We start from the raw sequence: 19,087 nt of genomic DNA, 5'->3' as shown, positions 1-19,087 counted from the left end.
AATTGCATTCTGCCTAATGGATTCAAAATGCAAAACAATTTTGCGTTCTCACAGAGAAGTGAAATTCGATTTGATACTGGATAGTTGTATACAGAACGCCCGGTAATTTTGTTCAAAGTTTAAGATTCGGTTCAGTTCATGTATCTTGGATCGCGAAGTTATTATCGTGACATTCTATATCGCGCGTATCTTTGAACCCGGATAAAGTTAGGATTTCTCGTTTAAATGTCCTATCGATCTGCCAGGTTGCTCGTCGGCGTTATTTAGCTTAAAAAGTGCCTTTCCTCTTTAAAGCGGCGCACCGCTTATGTATCGCGGAGAGGATTCCGCGCTCGAAACAGCTGATTACGAAGTTACGCGCTCGTAAATACCGTACTCGCGCAAAAATGCAGCAGTAAATTCAACCGAAATTTAAAAGCGCATTAGGTACGAGAATTTTCCGACGCGTCCAAGCTAAAGGGTCATCGTCGGGCTGGGCATTTTCGTAGCCGGCGATGTAACGCGCGCTGACGCGGATCGATGGAGCATTACTTTACAAGAAGGCGATATTTAACGAGTAATCCTCTTAACTCGGGCAAATCGCATTTTTGGCACTTTACCATCAGCGAAATACCTATTTGCGAAATGTACGTCAAGTATACATGCGCCTTGTTCAGTTACACAACTTGTTTTAGCGTTAATAAAATGCTGTAGGATAGAAACTTGGCACTGCATTTTATGCAATGAAAATAGACTTTATTTAGACGCAATTATTTATTTGCAAATAAAATGACGGAATGTGCGAATAAAATCGAAAATACGAATGCAGGCGAAAAAAGTGGATTGAATGTAAAAATTTGTATTGTGTGTACACAATAGCTACGATTCTAGCAATTAACCACTGTGTCGTGCAAAATCAGATTTTCAATGGAAATTTAAGATAATTTCATGGAGTGTTCCCCAACATTCTACCACTTAATATCGTTACGTTTTACTCGACGCTTCCACCGTCCCCGAGGGTTATAAACGCGTCAGGGGTTGCCATTGAATCGAACAAACTTTGGCGCGTTTCCACGCGTCGCGGCGCCCCGCGCTCATGCAACCATTTTTATTATTCTCGTCGACACCAGGAAAGGCGCAGTTTTTCAAGCGTACATTTAAACAGCGTCCACCGGGGCCCGACATCATGAAAAATATTTATTTGTCATGCAATAACTTCTCGTTTATTTTCGCCGGGTCACTTCCTGTCGTTAACGTTTACAATATTGTTAACGGTAATGAAAAGAGGTAGGCAAATAAATTATTCGAATTTCCCGTCTCTGTAAATTTTAATTCGGCGCGGTTTTTAACCTGGACAGAATAAACTCGACATTTAAAAGCGGAAGTCGTGTTATTAACACAATGGTACGCTGAAGATATCACGTTAAATTCCAGAATGTACCAAAGGATTATCTTAGAGGCAGCTCTGATATGTCAGGCATTTGTATTATTTATAACGTTCAACATCCGCCGTTGTACATTATACAAGAGAGTATCGAGCATACCCGGTCTGCTTCGTTTACCGCGCGAAACTGGATGTGGAATATTTGCGATGCAGCGTAAACAAAGATTGAAGATCCCCGAAGCATTCGCAATGCGAAATGTCACGATATCAATGGTATTAGGTTCTCGGAGTATCATTATCCGCTTTGCATCCGTCGCTGACAGTCGACTCGGTGGAATTATTTGCCTAAAGGTAGCGATGTATAAAGGAAATTTCGCTGCTCCATTATCGCGCGAGCAAACTGACGGATCCTTCCGGCAGCCTTTTGCTCTCGCTTCGCCGTCAAACATCGCGCTCAAGTTGGGTACCAATGTTCTACTTAATACGCTATTCTTGCGCGCTAATTGTTTATTAATTTTTTTCACGAGTTTTCGTTTTAGCGTAAAATTCATAAATTGCACCTTGCACAGTCTTTTCTACCAATGATTTTGTTTTAATGTAATTAATGTAACGTAAAAAACGATATATAATTATATTATAAATTATTACTTTCCCGTGTTTAAATGATATGAATTAACACTCTATACTTTAGACAGACAGAAGTAAGCGCGCTAGAATAACTTGAAAGATAGTTGCGCGATGTCAGCCAAATTTCATTCCCTCAGGAGGTTCTTACATGCGGACGGGGCAGACCCAATTTGCGCTATCGTGCCAACAGATCCTTCTGAAAGTCCTTAACTTTAGCCTCTCGGTAAGAGGAGAAACGAGCTCCATATCCAGTATATTGCTGACATTAAATTCAAGAACACGTTTACCTAAAATGTCTTTAATTCTTTTGCGATACTACATGTCATACACCGTGTATTGAATATACTTTTGTATTTTAAATTAAATACATTACCGGAGATGCCATTAATTGTATTTAACAAGTAAATGGTGACGCGGTTAATGAGTGATGAATATAACGAGTTACATTATTATTTAGTTAATAAAATTCACGTAATAATAAACGTGTAACAAACTTCCGTTATGTCTGTACGTTAGTTAACGTGCGTGTAAATCTAATTAGAGTCGAGTCTTTGGTCATGAGAACCAACTTCTTGTTCGACTCGATGTCGAACACGACGATAATAAAGCGGGACGCCCCTAGGTCGAACTCGTCGAGGTCGCCATAATTAATTAATCTTGTCTCTGGCTAATTAATCTGCGCTCGCCAGTTAGGTGAATGAGGCACGCAGAATGCGATGTCGGACAAAGCGGCAGGATCGTTAAGCAATACGTCATAACGAAATGTGTGTATGACCCATTTTTACACGCGAATTTCCAGGCACGCGAGTGCCCTGTGGAAATCTCATCTCGTCGCGCTCTCCGTTCGTCTCGTATCTCTTTTCGTTTTGTCTCGGTCTGACAAAAACGTGGCGCAAAAGAGTCTCACGCTGTGTGGCCAACATCGGTGTAATTATGCGCGAATGTAACACGTCGTGCGGCACATTCGAGCTTCTGGGCGCGCGAGCTTCTCCCGCGCGAGAGGGAGAATGACGACGAAATATTCTTTCCGTTAATAAAGCAATAAAATTTCTTCATCTCGTTAGGTCTTGCGCGCGGCATTCGGTCGTTTTCATTTTCATTCAAAAAGGAGCCGCTGGATTCCGCTTCGTTCGCCGTTTGAAGTTTTCATTCGATGGAAAATTTTATTAAACAGTCGAACTTTCTCACTCTCTCTCTCTCTCTCTCTAAATTATTTCGAGCTTGTCACATTACATTTAAGCTGGCTTTGATAAATATTCAATGGATTTCATGGAACTTAAAACGAACTTAAAACAAAATTATCCATCTTTTTTGCTAATCTGCCATTAATCTTATTGTTAGCCAATTTTTACCCTTTTGCTAAAACAAGTGTCAAGATAATGACATACAGAATATACCTGTGTTCTCTGACTTTAACACACAATTTATCTCACTTCTCGTTAGGTAATGCGCAGAATGTTCTATTTTCGTAATTATGTAGTTTTACTTATCGCTCTGTCAGATCTCGCACCTGCTTAACGCTATTCAAGGAACTTATTATTTATAAAGTTACAGAACTACAAAGATCAAGAGCAAAGGCGCTATTATACTTAAACAAGAGCGTAGACATTTGTATATTGTTTCGCGTTAAATTAGAAATTTAATTGTCGCACGCATATATGCTGTAGTGTCACTGAATATATTCGACGTCGTTTATCTGCATCATTGTTGCGTCCATTCGTCTTTACGATTGTCATTTGGTACAAGTCAAGTTTCCAATTATTATCCCTGATTAATCCTGGCGGGAGCCTCACTCGCTACCAGCACGGCGCCAAATTAGATCCGGATTACGGTGATTAGTTCTAGAGTCGATTGTACCCCAGTGCCGCAACGCGCGTGTGATATCTACAAAAACCACAAATCCTGAAAGGAAGTCGTAAAGCAAAGCGATTCGATGTCAAATCGGCTGTTTAATCGGAACAACGAGGGGAAACGATTTCAGAATTATGATTAATGTGACGAAGGGGTGAAAATAAATCCGTCGGATGTTCGCAACGTCAATGATAAAATCCGCGTATTTACGTCCTGCGAGGCAAACGGCACACACGATACATGCGCGCGGGGACGAATTGTTAATTTATTATTTTATTGGATTTGTTTTAACGTGAAATTGTATCGCGGCATGAAATCCGAGTTTCGAAAATGACAAACACACAAAATCTGACGGCAAACATGATCTGCATATTATGACAATGGAAAGTTTTTCAACGGCAATAAAATATCGCGTGACAAAACAGGAATTATTTCGCGATTTAATATCTCTTTGCGTCGGGCACACCGATTTTTAACTTCCGCGAGCGTCCTCCCAATTTCACGGGGGTAACGATATCAACGATATGCTGCGACGGTATGACCGTGATATGACGGCGCAATCGCAAACGCGATAATCACAAACGCGCGTTTGATGTAATTTAATATGTAATAGATGGATATTAATTCGGGCCACGACGTAATGACGAGCTCTCGGGTTATATCGAAGGTTCAATGCATTTCGGAGGGCGTGCTTTTGCGCAACGCGCATAATTCGCCTCACCGAGTGACGTTAATCGCGCGCAATGTAAATGCTCTTGTTCAGCATTACGCGCCGCATTAAACCCGTTTTGCGACAGAATGTAACCGGGATACGTAGACGCGGGGGAGATTTATTTTAATAGCCTTTTTTGGCTAGACTTGACGACTGCGGCGTTTGTAATTAAACCGAATATTACAATTGGTATTTCCAAATCCAAAAAAGAATGTCTCCTGTGCAAGTGCAACCACAGGAGCACGTGCGCGGTGACTTTCTTGCTTCTTTCAACCAACCTCTGGGAAAAGAAAGATAGTTAGCAACCCAGTTTAGGGCCCACAATAAGTAGGTAACTCGAACCTTTTGCGAATTTTACCTCGCGTAACTAAAAATCGCAATTAACTATTCTATCTGTATCCAAGATTTTTAAGTAATACTAATCAATTCTCTCAATTAGTCCTGTCGATAATTTTCACTTAAGAGGCACTAACTGAAACGTTAAGTTGCTTAACTACAAAGAAACGGTTAAAATTTTTCCCAGAGTACACTGATAAAAAATTATCTTAATCGAAAATCATATTAGTTTACTCAAGAAAATTATTTATTAGGAGGTGGCTCCTAATAGCTTATTAACTTAAGTTTAAAAAATAATAAACAAGTTAAAATACGCATTTCTTTAATATAAGTATTTATTAAATATCAAACAGTAGACAATTTTAAATAAAAAAAATTACTTTAATTCTATAAAACGTGTACTAAAATATAAGTTTTACAGCAAAGAAAATTGGATTTCTTATTTGACAAAAACAATAATTTCATTTAATAAATATAATAGTATTCCCTCTCTCATGAAATCTTTAGGTGAATGTAGAAAATGTAATGATTTAAATTAATTTACTTAACATAATACACAGATTTACTTGAAATTTCATATTTTTATTTAAATAGTATAAATATTCACCTCAGTAAAAAAATATAATTTTAAGTAAACCTATTTACTTTGTTAAAAAATTTTTTTGGTCAGTGTAGAGTTTCGAACAATCGAAATAATTCGATTACTAATTGTGGGCCCCAAAATGGGTTGCTAACTGTCTTTCTTCCCCAGAGATGTGTTATCACAACGAACGGAAATATGTGGCGTTGTGTTCCACATTAATTTATTGAATCGATTTCACGCGACAATATTCGCAACGTATTAATCGCGCGCTTTTCGGGAGTTTGCTCTACTCTCTAAAAGCCAATCGGTGGATTATTACTGAAAACAGCGAGGACTCACTGATTCACAGTTACAAGTATATACCACTGCGATTTTCAGTGGTATACTTACAGCTGGGAATCAGTGACTTGCTGTTTTCAGTGATAATCCACTGATTGACTTTTGAGACAGTACGGAAAATAATATCGCGAAGGACTTGCGTTGTCGTTGGCGACTGCGCGTATGGTTGTGTTCGTATTTAAACTCATCTGGGAAATGACTGCGAGCCGAGACCGGCGGGGCTATATCAAAGTTTCGATATTGCCGTAATTCCCAATTTGCCGAAGGTACCGCGCGCGGAACCGTGGACCGTCCGCTAATGCGATAAACGATCTGCCGGACGCCTGGTTTCTGGCTATACTACTAGCAGCGTCCGACCGGTTTCCACATCAAAGCGATCCCTGCTGCCACTCCCACGGACAAGTCGCGCGGCCAACGCGAATCCTATTATCGATAAAATGTAATCACTTTGACGTGGACATCGAGTATGATGCACGACGAGGTCGTTTTCTTTTATGTTACCTCAAACGATCGCGGTCCAGAGATACGTAATCATAAAAAAGATAGTGAAATATTTGTTATACTTGTAATAACTGATTAAGCGTCTAGGCCAAGCAGCTGGTTAGCGATGAAATTAAACTATTACGAGAGCAAAATTCACATAATTTTATATCAAACTTTTTATTCATTTACATCTCTATAGCTTGCGAAATAGTTTTAATTTTTATCGCGATCTCCTAGTTCAATGTTTAAAGACTTATTGAGCGATCTAGTGAATTCGCGGGAAAGAAATTTATGAAAATTTTTGCACACAAACATAGTGTGCGATAATTCATGAATCTAACTTATATTAAGTACGCAACTTTTGCGAAAGCGATTGCTGCCTTAAGGACCTTTCCTACATTACTAGGAGATTAACGTCTCCCTATTAGGCAGGACGTGAATGAACTGCAGCACTAAATTTATACTTCAGCTGGTACACTATGTATCCTTGTCTAAAAGTACATTTACAGTACTACAGTATGGGTGTATAGGACTCGGCATATTAATGAGAAATTATTATTGTAAATCTCAGAACTAAATTATGTGTGGATGCGGCGCATCCTACAATAAAGATGAATATATTATAGGCACGGTGTTTGCACGTGTTCTCTGAAGCCCGAAAAATATACGCGTTTCGATATGACGTACCCCGAGAGAGCAATTAGAAAGAAAAATGGCGTCGTTATCGCAGGTATACGAATCGACTCCGATTTCAATTGGGTTACTTGATATTTCGGATAACTCAAAGGTTTCCACGAGTATCGAACTTGCGAGAAATATGCACTGTTATTCGAAATACGTGATAAATGATCGAGAATAATTATTCGCCAATACGATTTAACAGGTCCATTGTTCAATTCTCCAGGATTTCTCACAAACGGCGCTGTTTTTAATTTTACGCGAAATACATATGGTATTTATAATAGAACTTTTTTTTTTGAACGAAATAATGCAATATCATATTTTAAATGAACAGATATCAAAGAATATATTGTTAACAATGTCTCTTATTTTTAAAACAAATTAATTTAAAATTTTGTATATTTAAAATAAATATTAAAAACACCGTTTCTCTGCTGCAAAATAAATTTTAATAAAAATGTTTTAAATTTAATTGCTACAATGTTTCAGTATTATTATTATGTTTCAAATTAAAAGAACGCCGTACAATTATCAGTTAAAACTGGCAAAAGTTGCAGTATTGGGATTTGCATGTTTTATTCAGTTCGTCAAACTAAAAATCTTTTATATTCATAAAAAATATTGAGGGATCATTGAAGAGATATTATTAAAACCGTAAACAAAAGTTGGTTGTTATTACTTTTTCGAGGTGTCTAAAACTCGCGTATTCGACAGCGTTCGACGTCGATTGTACGACCGAAGTCGGAATCGACCGACGGTTGCGTCCCGATAAGGATATGTCGGTGAATGTTCAAAGTTATCGATCTAATGGCAGCAGAGAGCATGCTGCAGATCCCGTGCACGCCCCGCCGTCGCGATTCGATGTCGCGCGTGCGACCATATCGATATCGATATTATGCCCCGCGGCATGTTGCACGGCACTTACCCTGTACTTTGCTGACAAACAAACTTTACGTACCATTTTTTACTTCGAGCTCGAAAAGTTCGACGATAAACGCCGTTGCGGAAATGCATCGCATTTCTGAGTCGCGAAATTCCGCGAAGTTTGTCATGGCGATGGCTGTTCTGTGGGCGGGTCGCAAAGAGAGCGTATATGCATCGCGAGAGAATGTGTACTTCACATCGCGGTTTATTTATCAAACTGGAAATTTGCGGTGCTTAGGAATAAATTTAATTAATGTATTAATTCCGCATACAGTGAATTTCTGTTAATAAATTAAAGCGGTTGCAGCACAATTGACGCATTTCTCTTATTACGTATTTTTATAAAGAAACGTGGCTTATTATTAACGGTGCTTTTTAATTAATTTCGATTGAGCTGTAGCAAGTTTTTAATGGAATTTTAAGTTTGGAGAATAATTTGACGTCGAAAATTTTAATTAAAAATTTTTGCGGATGGAGAAACGATTCTATATGAAGCATACCATTAAAATATTTATAATACAGTGGTGCTGTATGGAGTGTACCTGGCGTGCAGATTGACGTGCGATCAATTTGCAGAAGGTAGGGTGGTATTCGGCAAAGTGAACGGGATATCCAATGTACGTATAAAATCTCGGAATCATCTGCTTGAAGATTATTCATTTAGTTTGGGCAAGCGCTACCGATTTTCCGATGCATACATTTCTTTCCTCATACTTGTGCTCCTCCGTCCTTTCTCAGCTAATTCTACTGAAATAATTATCGAATTAGCATTACAAAGGTGGAAGGAGGTACATACGTACGCGTTCTAAGATGCCTAGCTTTGCTTCGTTATCTGGTTGCCTTTGTTCCGACATCGGACTTCCCTCCTGGGCGACTATCAGAAACGTGAAACTCGTTCTCTCTTGTGCCCGAGAGTCCTCCAGGCCGCTGTCACGTTAATTAAACACACGATGTAGTATAACCCGCGTAAGACATCACTCGACCTGAACATTAAACCGTCTCAAAATGTCCTAGAAACGTGCGCGTCGAAGGGAAGGCGGAATTTCAAACTCAGGAACAAATATCTTAATATTGAGAATATAGATTGACTTTCCAGTAATTGGGCAGATCTCAGGGTATTACAAGATCCGAGGATTCGTTATTGTAGCGACGCGAGAGAAGGGAAAAACCTGAGACGAAATTTTTAACTTTGCCAACAACAAATGAAAGAGTTAAGAGATAACTAATGGGACGTGAATAAATTAAGATTCGAATTAGATTTTCGTCAGGGATATTAAAATGCAAATTAGTTGCGGAATATTTTCTCCTCGTTACACGGGATGTCCCTGATCCACGGCGCGTCCTTTTCCATATACGTCAACAGCCCTTTTAACGAGTTCAGAATCGATTCTCCAAGAGAATGCTCCTATTTCTCGCGGAGTACGATTTTCAACGTACGATACAAAATTACGCGCAAATGTAGTAAAATGTGAAAGTTGAAAATTAAGCGATAATTAAGCACGAAGCTTTCGGCAGTCGCAATTCCAGAAAAACCTTTCGAGAAAAATTCTTCTCTAAAGAAACTTTTTTTCCCTGAATTGCTTTTTGTTTGCGCAGTTTTATAATGCTTAATTTATTGTTAAACTTTAAGAGAGGCACGCAAAAAAGCTCCCTCCCTGGAGTTATACATTGTGAATAGCTGGGTGTGCTAAAAGGAAATCGTTGTTGGTTCGATCTCGAGATTTCCCGGAGCGTTCCCATCGTACTACTGTTGCAGGTTTTTGCGTTTAAATACCGTAAAGCAGATGAAAATTTCGTTCTTATTATAAAGTCCGTACAGAATATTCTGCCGCGGGAAAAAACATTGCGACGATACGATAGTATATCGCTATTAAATTATTATAAACCAAAGGGGTTTATTATAAGTAACAATAGTTACTTTACATGTTTGCCAAATTATTCAGCGAGTGTGTAAAATGCCAATTTAAATTCTTTTGTATTTACATCATTATTAATTGTGTTTGCTCAGCGGTTTATTTATCAAACTGGAAATTTGCAGTACTTGTAAATAAGTAAAGAATTATTATTTCAATGAGCCACTGCTGGTACGTAGGTACATTGTTGTTAAACGACCAAACAAATGATTATGTTATTACAATTTTAACAAAATTATTTAGTATAGCTTTAAAAATGTCTAAGCAAATGGCATTGAAAACGGTATTAAATTGATCATCGCGTCAGAACACATGCTGGCAATTTTAATTGTGAGAGACGCTATTGACGGGCGATACGTCACAAGTTAATATAGAGAGAATTGCAGCCGGTGGCTCTGAAAGGAGTGGAGTCCCCCGTTGCAGAACAAGAGATCTCGCCAAGTTATATGTGTGCGAACACAGAGCAAAATCCTCGGGCGATATCGTTGGCGCGGCGCGCTGAAACTCGGGGCAGATGATTAGAGTGCATCGGGGGATTTTCGAGGCGAACGCGTGGGAAAGAAAGTCTTTTATTTCACCGAGAAAGCGGGAAGACGGTATCATTATATGCGATTATGGCACGTATCTGCCGCACGTTGACGTCTCGCGTTACCGTTCCTCCTTGTTTGCGCTGGATCAGCGGCACATGCGCTTCGTTACACGCGCGAGAGTACAAAGCCAAGCGCCGGGCGATATATCTCGGATTATTATACAATCACGCGTTTTCCCCCAGATAAGATTCGAGCCAGTCATTTAACCGCGTTATTTAATCAGCCGTCGGCTAATTAGATCGGATCGATTGGACGTCGAGCTGTATGCCATCATTGTAGAGCGATGTAACTCTTTTTCTGCAGCCAGTCGACCAATTAGTCATTAATTTCGTTATCTCGTGTGGAAAGCGACCGACGTTGCAAAACGTGCGGCGGCAAATTGGGTCACAAGACTAAACTTTGGCCCTCGTATCCTCGCCGCATGCTAAATGCGGCTGTCTCCCATCTCGTACTGTCATTAGGCGTTGCCTCTCGTAGGCTAGACAAATAACACTCGAAATCGGGGAGCTACATGTAGCACTAAATGCAACGCTGGATAGCGACGGGGACGCAAGTGTGTCAATGAATCTTTGGTCTACTGCGCCCGAAATGTGAAATTTAGTAATAAATGTGACGATTTTATCTCTGGTGTCAATCCGTTGGCGCGAACATTTGCGTACAGATAAAACTCGAAATCGGACAGTTATACATTTAGCGTTAAACGACGTGCGAAGCAGAAGTGAGAATAGAATCACCGCATCGAATCATAGTTGAAATGTGTCCTTTAAATTTACTTCGACTCGCAATTTCCACCAGTCGAACATTAACTCAAAAGTAAAAACTCAAGAAATACGTGCGTTGAAAAGACGTTAAAATTTTTATCTCTTTAAGATTTCATTTGAAAAAGCTGCAACGTGAGGAAATGATGTTGAAACAAGAATGAAATATTTTGCTGTGACTTAAAAACATGTGGCCGTCAAAAGATTTAACCCTGGCAGTTGTGTATATCCGTTCGAATTTGTCAACGTATTAAATTATTATTCTATTCGCCATTCGTTCACTTTTATTAGCTATTAATTTCCGCGACGCTTAGTATCTGTAATTATGGGATTATCCGAAAACCTTATCTCGTTGCCGAGATACAGCGATCCCTCGAGGAAGGAGAGAACTGAGGTCTCACCGAATAATAGCTTCTCGCATTATCTGTCTTTCTGATCCACCGATGCGAATTTTTCTCCGAAGGCGAAACTTTCATAATTTCTTGGTGAGACTTGGTATTTCGAAAAATTTTGTGGCGCGGCCTTCCACCTTCCTTACCGCGATTGCGTCATTTCCCTTAATTCAAAACATGAGATTACACGAGTCCTCCGCAGCTTGCGACACAGTGACTCAATATGAGAAAATGTGATACCCCCTGAGAGCGAAAATTGGCAGTTCGGAAAACAACGACTTTGGGCTCACGCGAATGGCGCTCGTCGAAAACCGCGTTGGTACAACACGCGCATTCGAAAAATTTACTAAATGCAGAAGAGGTGAAACGTTCGCATTCATGTTTGCAATCGTAGCTAAGTTTTTTTTGTTGGCGCAGCTCGTTAGAAAAAAATGCAATGAAAAGTAGAGCAGTTCTAGTTTATCACCGATTTAAATGATGATAAATTTAGATTGCATAGAAGCGTTCAATATCGGGGCGGATAACCGGCGTTCACGGAATCGGGTTGCAGTGGCTTTGAATATTTTATTTCTACATTTGCAGTTGGCAAAGTGACCCACGAAAAATGAACGGAATGGAAGAGATGGAAAACGAGAGAGAGAGCTTTTCTCATAACCACGGTATTTTTTCACACGAGAAAATTGCAATTTGGCGCTAACGCATTTTATAATTTCGGAGTTGATTGACAGAAATGGCCGTTCGATTGAATCGCGGTATTAAAATTTATATTACCAGAAAATGATGCATCGCGCAAAACCTTTATGAAATAAATGTGAACATTTGCAGTCTTTGCGCCGCGATTTCGTACTTTTTTTTCAACATGAATAATGCAACGTGCCGTTCTTTAAATATGTAATTCGAAGTTTCTCCGTTTTAAAAATTTTCAAAGAAAACCGTGGACGCGAAACAGTTTTCCCCTCTGGCGGTTGAAGAATTGAACATTTGACGCGTTCGCGCAAAACCGATTGCCCATAATTATTGCGTCCGACAGCTGTTCCGAATCAACATAACTATCCTATCCTCCTATTGAGGAGAGGGCGAGGAGACGTGGCGCGGTAAGACGAGGCGCGGCCGACGGAGCAGGGAGAGCGCTGGTATTTGCATAATATGGGAATCGCTTCTGAGGCCAAGCCATTGTTCCGAGCGCGTCTATGCGCGTGGTGTAGTATGTGAGAAGATTCGACGAGCGGAAGAACATCCGAATACGTAACCCGGCGATAATAATTACGTTTCTGTTCCACGTAGCGCGCGGTGCGCTGCTTGGGCAACACTCTCTTCCTTTCTCCCACACCGAATTGGCTGCACGGGGGGAATTCGCCTGGTACTCTACTTGTTTGAAGACCTCGTTTCGCCACCGATTGATCCGGCGATCTGAGAAAGAGTGCCGCGGAGGAAGGGCGGAGGGGCGACCGGGAAAGGGAGACCGTTTCTCGCGGCGAGGAACGGGAGTGCGGCTCGTTGACAAGAATCCTGGCCAGGAGATAGAAGTTAATCAAGTATTCTGGAATGCTTCATTAACTCTTGGACGATCATTCGTGAATCGCGTCCCCTAAAATTTATGCGAATCAAACGTGAAATCTGTGACAATTGATTGCAATATCGTGATCTAATCAATCACTGATGGGAGTCAATGATTTTAACTGATGTCAGCTGAAATTTTAATCCAAAGCCACCGTTTGCAATTTTCGTGTCTCTATTAATTCTTACGTGATTAAACTTTAGTACAAATTTATCTTTCCGTTTCCGTTTCTGAATTCGAATACTCAAAATCGCACGGCTTGACCACGGGGGGATATTTACATAATGTATCTTTTTAGGTATGCAAATAGTTTCTATTTGCTGGTAGTTTGCTATTTTGCATTTGAAAACGCAAACATTAGATACACACGGCCTCTTTGATGGCAATCTGTAGATGCATACTTGAATACAAGTAGATACGCGAATCAAGAGGCAACATGGTGTCGATATCGATTCCAACAAGTTGCTCGACACAGTTTACATTGGTATTATTTCGACATTTTGTGTTTCGATTGTTGTATCCGATCTCGTGCCATCTCTCGAGTCGTTCAAAAGATATGATACTCTTTGGTGAACTATACAGCATAGTGACGATGTTACTTCGATCGATTGATCTACGAGGGACTTTCACAATTAGATATGTCTTGTTAGAGTTTTGAGTAAAACTTCACTTTCGTTATTTTCCTGCTCGAGCAAATAAAACCGTGCTGTAATAACATAATTACACGGTACGAAAACAGAATTTAAACAACTTGATGAATTTTTTTAACTATTCCAGAGTAAAACTTAGATACCTGGCCTTTAACAATAAACATGATAACCTGTAGCTATGACATTTTTTTGCAGAAAGACTTTTTAATTAACATTTGAAAACATCTCACAGTGATATCAAGTGGATACCAAAAACCGATGAATATTTTTCCAACAACTCGATATTTTTCCAACGCACTAACTGTAGAAATTTCTACGTGCGCACATACTGAAATATTAAAGTAATTCATTATTTCTTAAAAAAAAAAAAGATTATTAAAACATTTTATTTGATATCAATTGTAACGATTTCCCGTAATTCTTTCTCGGCTCTACGATGTAAAATAGGAAATAACATATAAGAGAAGTGCATAAAAACTTTTGCACGATCCTGGAAGTACGTACGTTATTAAATAGCGTAATACGAAACATTTGAACTTTGATCTTTGATCTTTGCTATCTCGCTCGGCTACTATTTCGCGCTAATTAATATTAATTCAGCCGGTCGTATGACATCTCAGATTCTAGCCGCGTGCACGTAGATGCATGGCGAGCTCACGACATCTGGGCTAATAACATAGGGTAATAGAATAGCTGCCAGCGCGATACGTCTCCGTCAGTAATGCTAGGCTACCGATTACAATCCATTAGCGAAACGGCGTCGGGTCGCGATAGAGAGATAAGGAGAGAGCTGCCGATATGGCAGAAATTAAAATACTGTTACGATTATACGGGCTTAAGCGGATCGTAAGCGGCGGCAGAAGGTCCGTGGACCCCAATTACGGTGACCGGTAGCGCGGTAACATAACGGCAACGGTTACGAAAGCGGTGATTACGGAACGAGAGGTGCAAGGATCTCTGGATCCCATCGTGACTCGTGGTTGTTGTTGCTGTTGCTAGTTCAGGTGATTTCGGCTCGACCGATCGCTGACCTTTCGCCATGTCATAATCACACGAGTCGCAGCTTTTTACGGGTCTAATCGACACGAGGTCCGATCTCGTGACGGACCCGGGTATCGATCTGCAAAATCGGCGTCGCCCCGCAAGATCCGCGACACGCGAATTACACGGTGCGCTTGTAAAATTCGGCACTACGTCGCGCGATAGTGCCTTATTGCCTTGAATAGGGTTCGCTTAAGGCTCGCGCGCGCGATTATCTTCTTTCGAACGACGAAATGCCATGGCGATCCCAGTGAAGAAAACGCGGCAGTGCGGCTTCTTCGGTTGTTTCGTGCCGGTCCTCCGTGAGGAGGCATAAAGGAAGTAATCACCCGCGCTGATTGCGAAAAACTGCCGACCTGACGCGAGCCTCGTCCTTTTCACGGTTGCTTGCACGCCGCCATCCTCGTCTGGCTGCTTCTTTTTTGCTGTGCATCATGCAGGAAGGTAATCGATCGCTTACATTGTATCGATTAACTATCTGTGGGATCTAGCGTTTCCTTCCAACAAAAAGAGATTGCGTTTATTGAAAACAGAGACCGACGTAGTTTCGCTTCTTTTCTCTCGTTAATTTTCTCACAAACAATCCATAGCGATTTACATTCTCTAAAGTTAATAAATGCTAGATTATTTGCAACGCGACGAATTAAGATTATTTTATACCATTTTGCTTCTTTTCCCGTAGACATTGATTTTTTCACAAATATGAAATAACGATTTCGACATTCTTTAATGTTAATCGAAGTTAGGTTATTTGCAACGAGATGAATTAAAATTATTTTATACGGATGCAAGTTTTGCTTAAAAAAAGAACAAGTTCTTTTTGCGATTTTTGTCACTTTTATTTGTTTGCTTTTGCCCCTTAATATATTTATCAGCTGTATATTAACAATGAAAGTAAATTATTAGCAATCGTATATCGAGTCTAATTCACGCCGCTGTAATCACAAGCTCTGCAATTAGTTTTAATAAAGGAGCGATTACCATTCCTTGCTTTAATTAAATTACGAAATTCACTAATATTAGTCTCATTAATGTTAACCGATGTACCGACATGCAATCAAATCCTCTTATTACTTCCATCACTTAGTTTTCCCCTCTTTAATCGTTGTGCAAAGTTTGCTCTTCCCTTTTTCGGTATAAATAGCAGCTCTCGGTAAACGTAAAAAGGTAAAACATGAAAGAATACAACTCGTTCATTTAGTTATAATTACCATAATTTTATTTCGCTGTTTTTAAAGCGCCCTTTAATTAATTCTGTCTTTTGCGAGTTATTATAATTACGCGCCCCCCTCAATGGAACCGCGAGTTATCGCGCGAAAGGCGACGTTAAAATAAAAGTGCGGGAGGCTGACCTACCGGGACTCTTTCCCAATCGCTATTCAGCGCGGAAGACCAGATGTCGACGATAAGCGAAGCGAGTGCATCGCGTCGGAGAAACGCATGGACGAACTGAAGTGTAACCTCGTAAACACGGGAGAAATGTGCCGCGACAAAGAAAAGGAAGACGCTTGAAAGTAACGCCACGCGGAAACTCGGCGACGTAACAATTATCTCATCCGCGTCATTACTTTCTAAGTTTCTAATTAACCGCAGCGGATCCGTATACGCGGTATCACTTATTAGAGAGGTGTTAAGTGCAAGAACGGGCCACTTGAAAACCGCGAAATGTAATTTCTCGCGCAAGAAAATTGATACCTGCATCTCGCGGCAGGAACCAAACTTAAACTTGCGCATTGGAAAAATTTGCTCCGATTTAAAAAAGTTCCACAACGGTATATATTTTTATGTAGAATTTCTATGCTCACAAACAATTCCTTCGTGTTTTTATATTGAATGTATACAGAAGAGCGAATGTTTCTAACAGAGGTACTAATTTATATTCCACTACTTTTCATGAAAAACCGAAAGCATATTGCAGGTATAATATTTATTGTGTACCGCCAATGGACGTTTCGTAAACTTTGCGTATTAGAGACCGGCCAATATTCGATCGCGTGCAATCGCACGAATTTCAGCCAATCGTTAGATTGAAACCATTTGGAAATCAGTGACATTATTTGGTTTATCGGAAAAATCCATACCGAAGTCAGTGTGTACATCCGTTTCGCGTATTAACTGTATTGGAACATCAATATCGAAATTTCCGCATGTATTCAGTTTTGCGTATAGGATTAGTTGTATAGGAATCACTTGTTTCAATTACAAATCAATGTGGACATTCCATTTTTTAAATAAAACAATTTAAGACACTCGGGGAAATTTTATGTGTAAAATCATGTGTAAGTGCATTATCTTAATTTTTATTGAAGCGCGAAAATAGACAGTAATAAATGCAATTTTTTTAAATTTCATCCATAAGTTTAAAATTGTTTTAAATTAAAATTTCTTTTTTATATATTTCAATTGATATGAATTTAAATTGAATTTAGTACATAATCATATTCAACTATTTAATTGAACAATTTTATATTTAAACCTTGGAATTTTGTTAATATGTTAAACCTTGCCTGAAATTAATTGAAAAATAAGAGAAAAAGATTAGAATTTATATACTTGTAGCGGCGAAGCTTAATTAAAAAGTGTCTTCATTGTTCGTAAAATGTGAATAGAATTCACGCTTTGAAACAAACGCTATTATTTTTTCAATATTTTCAAGGAGATTCCCAAGAGAAAGCGTATGATTTCTGAGACATTTGTATTCATATGTATCTACAATATCTACGTGTTGTGCGCGCACGCTGAGCGCCCCATTAATGAGCATCGAAGCTGCAGCTCGTAAGCCGAGACAGAGCAGCGAACGTTGCACTTTCCCGTCTATTCGTGGATGTTCGTCTCAATGTTCTCCGATAACTGGAGATCGAATCGTTCACCAAAGTTAGGAATCTCGCTTTCTCTATCTTTCTCTCTCGCCGATGGCGCAGGAAGGTGAACGCAATCTTCGCGGCTCCTCCGAACCCGACGGAAGATGAAAAGTGGTGTAACTTTCGACGTGTTTAATTCTCGATGTCGCAGAAAATGTGCTTTATGCCAATTGTGCGGCGCTTCCATTGTCATGACAATTCCCCGTCGCTATAGTACCCGTGAAACTTCGAATTCGCGGAGATTACGCCGCCGGTTCCAAACGTCGCCGACAATGAGCAACGCAATTAGAGCGCTTACACGTGCGCTGAAAGCGCGGCGTCGATTCGCGAGGAGCGATTGCGAGCCGCGGGTGAATTAAAATAATAATCGGGCGCCTGCGGAGCCGTGGATAATCCCAAATTCCAGACCGCCCCTAATGACGGCCCGCTCGTAGTCGTGACTGCGACAAATGGACTCCCCGACTTGGCGAAAATCCTAGCCGTCGTCTGCCGGGCTAATCGCAACGCGAAATTGTCGGAGATTACGTACGGTCGTCGATACTCTTTAATATTTCGAATAAAGTGGTTGCTCAACGGGGGTCTCGCTGATTTCACTCGGTTCTCAGATTTTACGTACCTTTCGAGTAATCACGAATGCACGTAATTGTGCGTGCACGATACACCATAATAATATGAGTAACGTTACGTAAGGAATAAATATTTAAAAACACCAGTAGAATTCCGGGTAAAGAAGCAATACAATCGTATTTTATATATTATGTCATCAAAATCATACAAGATTAATATTACACAGTTACCAAAGAATAATTTATATAGAGAGACATCGCTCTCCGCTGTGATAGCTACGCTCATCTAATTTCTGGAGGTGATAAAACAAACGCGTTACGAATCAATATCCAAGAGAATTTGCTCGTTTTCAATGATCTCAAATTTTCGAGCCGCATAAAGTAAGATAATATTCCGAACGTGTATGTCAAATTTAAAGAAACTCTAGCACGGAGAAAGAACTAAGTGTACGCGCTGCTAATAAAATATATTAGTTTGTATTTTAACACGCACACAGGGTGCGTTCGATTATTCGATTGTATATTCGGTGCATTTAAAAATATTCATACATTTCTCTGTTGCGTGTCTCGCAGCAGTAATTCGAAATTTGTCTCTTGTTTTCTATCTATGTCTACTCGGATATGGGGAGGGCAAAGGCATGAAAGTGCGTAACGAGCTTTGTATATTTTCTCGGGATAATCTAGCGTGTAAATGCCTCTTTAATTTCGCTCACTTTTCATCAATAATTAGTTAATTAATTTTCATCAGTAATTTGTATATTTAGTGCATTTAAAAATATTCATACATTTCTCTGTTACGTGTTTCGCAGCAGTAATTTTGTCTCTTGTTTTCTATCTATGTCTACTCGGATATGGGGAG

At 39.8% G+C, this 19,087-nt stretch overlaps 1 protein-coding gene across 2 annotated transcripts in view; it reads left to right on the top strand.

Moving 5' to 3' along the window:
* Positions 1-19,087, top strand: part of LOC105569982 (mucin-5AC) — a 53,999-nt gene that overhangs the window by 11,908 nt on the left and 23,004 nt on the right. The window lies entirely within an intron of this gene.

The sequence above is a fragment of the Vollenhovia emeryi genome, unplaced genomic scaffold (assembly GCF_000949405.1).
Source record: "Vollenhovia emeryi isolate VEMERY1.0 unplaced genomic scaffold, V.emery_V1.0 DF939122.1, whole genome shotgun sequence".
Lineage (NCBI taxonomy): Eukaryota > Metazoa > Arthropoda > Insecta > Hymenoptera > Formicidae > Vollenhovia > Vollenhovia emeryi.
Note: the sequence above shows the minus strand (reverse complement) of the source record. Positions and strands in the feature narration are given on the sequence as shown.